Source organism: Chelmon rostratus, chromosome 22 (assembly GCF_017976325.1).
Source record: "Chelmon rostratus isolate fCheRos1 chromosome 22, fCheRos1.pri, whole genome shotgun sequence".
Lineage (NCBI taxonomy): Eukaryota > Metazoa > Chordata > Actinopteri > Chaetodontiformes > Chaetodontidae > Chelmon > Chelmon rostratus.
This window is the reverse complement of record NC_055679.1, coordinates 10,361,418-10,367,178: the sequence shown is the minus strand read 5'-3', so window position 1 is coordinate 10,367,178 and position 5,761 is coordinate 10,361,418. Positions and strand designations below refer to the sequence as shown.

The 5,761-nt window shown below is 45.0% G+C and overlaps 1 pseudogene; it reads left to right on the top strand.

The window, feature by feature from the left end:
* Nucleotides 1-1,011: 1,011 nt before the first annotated feature.
* LOC121626081 lies at nucleotides 1,012-4,642 on the top strand (annotated as a pseudogene).
* The last annotated feature ends 1,119 nt before the right edge of the window (nucleotides 4,643-5,761 follow it).

Genomic DNA, 5,761 nt, shown 5'->3' with positions numbered 1-5,761 from the left:
TTTACCATGATTAGAATTTACCATCTAATCTGGCCTATAGAGCAGTGCAGCTCGTACTAGTGTTTTTTTTTCTTGTGACTGGGCCTGAAAATCACATTTGATCATCATCACAGTAGGTCTGTCATTCATATCACAGAGAGGAACTGATTTCTTATCATTAAGAAGTAAAAATAAACTCATCTCTCTGGTGATAATGTATCATGGGAAAGGTAGGCTATGAGTCACGAACACTGATCCCATTTTCAAACTGTGGTCGTGAGAAAGCACGTTTTGTTGTTGTCCTGAGACATAATCTTGTTTACTTGGATAAAGTTTGCTTGTGGTATACTTTAAAAGAAATACGCAGACACACACACACACACACACACACACACACACACACACACACACACCACCATCCTTGAAACATCTAATAGGGTCAAAGGTCATTGTGTCACTAAGTTGTGAAATAACCACCATTTGGTGCATTTGGTATTACATCTTTCATAGCAGACACATAACCACATACAGGGTAAACGGTCCAGTGCATATGTCCCATAGTGTACTTGTAACCTGGAGGAGAAAGGTGTTATTATACCATCTGCAACTCCTCTTTTGCCACACGGGTGTCAAACCTCCCTGTCTCCTAACTGTTGGGGGAGAGTGTATAGATTCGGGCTGCTGACTGATTGCATGTATGAATTATTTTCCAACCAGACATGATTCGCGCAAATCCTTGATGGATGAGAAAAGGCAGCCGGAAATGTGCAGCATATAGAACTACTTGATAAATATTGCAAAACAGTGGAAAGTGGTCCTGGATCTGACCTATTTTTCTTTCTCAACAGGGCGTCTTTTGGTTGAACTCCATATAATGTTGAACACACTCCCCTCACAGCCAGAATCACATTAACTGCTATTGCTGCACAAGCGGCCTTAAACCCAAAGGGGGCGGTATTTTGGAAATAATGAGAGCTGAATTTCATCATGTTAAGAATTTTAAAATCCCATTTGCTTCCACGGCCTCCATTGATGCAATCAGTGCAACAGCAGCCTCAGCCCTGTACTGACGCGATCTCAGTGGGCTTCGCCGTGAGGACCGTGCACGCTCCACGACCTCACACCCAGGTGTGCCTCCCCCCTTTGCTCCAAAACACAGGGCGACCGAAACGAGACATTTTCCTGAGACAGAACAGGAGAGGAGCAGCATCCTCAGCCCACCATGCCTCTCCTCCCCTGCCTATATCAGAGTCAGGGTAGCTCTCGTTCGCACAGGTAGGTGTCTGCTTAATGTAAATAGTCTGCAAGTTAGTTTTGAGTTGGCTTGCTGGTGTTTGTGATTGTTCAGGTGGCCTCATCTTGACTTAAATATGAGAGATTTGTGTTTTTGCCATGTTTAGCAGATTGGATTTGAATCATATGGAGAAAACTGTGATTTATATCAGATTACAGGTCAGAGTTGATGGCTGAGCAGAATGAAGAGAAAGAGACTTGTGATATATACAACAGTGTGCTCAGAATATCTTACACTGTCTTGCTTGTTTCATTTAAGCAACGCCGGCAAGCAAGATGTCCATATTATTAACATATTAGACTGTAATATTCAGGATGATTGGCTCTGTTGATAATTGGCTTTTCTTCGGCCCAGGGAAGGATGTTTTCAGTCACACAGAAGAGCAGAAGCTCTGTGCTGCTGCTTCTCTTGCTCACCCCATCAATCTTTCCCTCTCTGCCCATCTCCGTCTGGCCTGTTCTTTCATTATCTGTCCCGACAGCTCCTGCCGGTAACACAAACATATCAGCCACATCCAACGCTTCCGCCGCTCCTGCAGTCCTGAAGTCATCCACCTGATCCAGTCCATTCTCACTCTTCATCCTGTGTCTTCTGAAAAACCTCCTCTTCACACTGCAAAACTTTGTCCTCCCTCCAACTCAGCTTCACTCAGAAAGCTCCTTTCCACCTCAAACTGCTTCACACAAGCTTCCCTCTCCTGTTCCTTCTATAACACCACCCACTTCACCCATCACTCTCCCCAAAACCCTCTCGTCTCCCGCAGAAGCAGCGGGCTCTCAGCGACCGCTTGCGGCACACTGTGCATACTGATTCCAGGTCTTGTTCCTCATAGGAAGGAGGCCTCTTTCACAGGAGGCTATAAAGCTGCTCCCCTTCTTGAAAATGTTTTACTCATTCAAAGCAAATTCACAAGCTGATTGACTTCATGTGTCTGCTGCAGGTCCCAGACTAGTTCCTGTCTCTGTTCTTTACAGACTGATTGGGTCTTTACCCACATGTAGACCTCATTAGTGGGAAACACTTCAATGGTGGCATCCCTCAGAGAGGCAACCTGGAAGCCAGGAGCATGCCAGAGCAGTTATTAACTACGACATCCCATCCGAGAGAGCCGACGCAGCATTCAAAGATCCGTCCTCTGTTGTTTGACACATCTTCACCCTCTTCATCATCCTCCTGTCTTCTGACAGGACAAGCCGAGGCCTGGCCGTGATAGACTGGGAGGAATGGCGCCCCCTGTGGAACAGAAACTGGGGCATGAAGAGACTCTCCCGGACTTTATCTGTGGCCCATGTTCTGCAGACAAACTGCTCCCTCAGGCCACAGAGAAAGCCAAGCAACAGTTCCAGGTTAGAGCTGTGTGAAGATTAATAAAACAAATCATATAGCTCTGATCGCGATTAAATATTGATGAATAACTTCTTCTATTCTTTCATTTTAGGTGGTGGCCAGGGGTTTCATGTCAGGGATGTTGGCAATGGGCAGAGTAATGAGACCAAGCTATCTCTGGGACTTCTACCTGTTTTCTAACTGCTACACTTATGGCTGGGGGAGGCCAGACTACACAGGCCAGTGCTCCACAGAGGTGAAGAGGCAGAATGATGAGCTGCTCTGACTGTGGGGGTCCAGCACTGCCCTCTGCCCCTCTGCCTACCTGCAGGTTGGTTACATCGTTATCCCTGATATCGTTTCCAGAATCTGAAATTCCTCAGGTGTCTTTTCTGCTGCATCCTTCAGGCCTCCATGGCAGACAATCCCAGAGCCGCCCTGATGGTGAGAAACCGTGTGCAGGAAGTGTTAATAGTATCTGCCATGCCCGGACGGGCAGTGCTGCACTTGTGTTTGCATGCGGCCTGTCTTTGTCTACCAGAACAGTCTGTAGTTTCTGCTGCAAGGGGTCTCTCAGTCAAATCAATGAAAGCAGAAGATGTGTTTTGATGACATGGTGAAGTAGCATGGGATCGTGGGAGTTGTTGTTTTCATTGTTAAACAGCACCCAATGCACAAGAAAATCTATCTCAGGCGGAAATGGTTGGATTTCTCTGGGTTTGATCATTATTGGAAACACTTGGGATAATGTATGTACATAACCCAACAAAATATACAGTTGTTTCTATACATTTCAAAGCAGAAATGCTTCATATTACACCTTAAATGGATCAGTAATTAAATCAAGAGTTCAAACAGGCTTCAGTTTTGAAATGACTCATCAGCGAGCGAGCACACACTTGACAAGATTGGGTCCATCTTAGGTTACTTCTTCATCCCAGCAGTGAGGTGTTTTCAGCATGTGGTGCGCTTTTAGGAGGAGTTTGGTTTCTTGCTGTAAGAACACCCTGCTCAGGTGGCATCCCTCACTTGTAATCCTCATCCTCTCTCCTCACCTCGTATGATGAGTGTATTTTTATGGGAAATGAGAGCAGCTGTGTCCGTCCGTGCTCCACGCGTGCACACACGATTGCCGTTTGTCTCATTTGTGAATGCCCGTGGCAGCTGTTACGCACCTGTGCAAAGGCACTGCAATGAAGGTATTTAACCACTTGTTTCCAGGGAGACTTGGTCAGCACCATCAGGGAGAGTGCAGCAGCGGGAGCGTCTGGCGCTGTGCTGTGGGGGGGGGGCAGCACCAACTATGATGACCAGGTAACATCACACCGCAGACCTCCACTGGACTGCTGAAAGACAGGACCGACAGCACTGATGGCAGGTAGTCAGCCCAGAGACAATGTGTCCAGTTAGATGACATAGGAGTCTGCTCGTCTGAGACTGACTGACAATACCTCAGTGGCACAGGTACTGACTGACTGGTTGGTTGTGCAGCAGTGTTAGTTAATCCATGACGGGGGATCCAGGATTAGCTTGATGATAGTGACTTTCATTGGATGTCTTCTAAAAGAGACTTCACCTATAAAATCAACAGTCTCATGTCCGTCCATTCAATATAATGCTCGAGCCAGGAGCTGGTTATCCTAGCTTTGCATAAAGACTAAAAGCAGGTGTAAACACCTTGCCTGGTTCTGTGTAAGGTAGCTAAATCTGCCCTCCAACTACTCTGAAAGTCAAAAGTAAGCGTATCAGTATGTTTCAGGGCTGTTGACTTGCTATAATATTCTGCTTCAGATTTACAGTACTATGAATATACACAGTATATTTTCATTTTTGAATACTTTTCTCTGCTTCCTGTTCCTTCTTCCACTCTCTTTCCTTTGTCCTCCAGACTTCTTGTGAAGCCCTCTCATCCTACCTCTCCTCCACCCTCAACCCTTACATCACCATGTCACCGTAGCCGCCCGGCTCTGCAGCAACTTCCTGTGTCGAGGGAATGGCAGAAAAAGCTACAACTCCAAACACTACCTCCACCTAAACCCTTAGAATTTCAGGGTTGTGCATGTTCGGAACCGCTACCACGTCCTAGGGAGGCCTATTTTGACAGACCTGAAGGCTTTGAGCAGGTCGTTTACCTGTCGATGCTATAAAGGATCGAGCTGCTGTCACAGGACATACAGAGAGCTGACCAAGGCCCTGATGTTTAGTGTGAAGCAAAGGCTGTGCCAAAAGATTCACACTCTGAACAAAGCCGTATTGGATGATTCACAACAAGCCAGTATTACTAAAGACAATGTTAAAAAAAAAAAACTTAACAAATAGATTTTGCTGTACTGAGTGACTTAGTGTGTCGGCAACTGATCATCAGCAAGATTCAAAGGACTCAGGAAACATCACTTCATCACAAGTGAAGCCAACGAACAGGGCTACTATCAAGGGTTTGCCTAATCTCAAAACAAACTTACAAACAAATACTGTACTTTGTCACGTAAGTATTACCCATAATACTATTCCCATTCTGTATTTGTATATGATTTGACTGTATATGTAAATAAATGAAAAGAGACAGGGAGCAACAGTGTTTGGTTCTGTATTGAACTTGGGATGACTGGGTATTGAGTGGATGAAGAGTCTCAAAATATTGTATGATTAAACATAAAAAAAGAGAGAAAGAAATGTGCTTTTTTACTTTAACTTAATTTTTAACTTAACTTGGGTTTCATTCTTATTATCAGGGTAAAGGTGCTGTCAGCAAATGAAAAAGTCACTCGCGCACACCCACACACAGGTGTTTTCACTTATGAAAAGCGTAGGTTTTACTAATGACCACACCTGTGCTTTGCTACTGAGACAGATGTGTCCTGTGAAAAAGACATTTTGTTGTATCAGTGAGGGCAGAACATTTCACAGATTTTGTTGATCTCTACTGCAATTCATAACTTTGCTTCACCCAACTCCAACCTGAGCAGAGGTCTAATTAGATAAGAGAAACCGCTCCTAAAATCTGTAGTAATCGATTTTTAGGCCACTAGAGGGCAGACTAACGCCACAAAGAGTTATAGGCCTAATTTTACCACCTTGACAGGATTTTTGGCTAGCTGAGTTAGCAAACAGCTACCTACTTACACATCCAGCTGACGTGAAGCAACGTAAGCCATTGTTTGG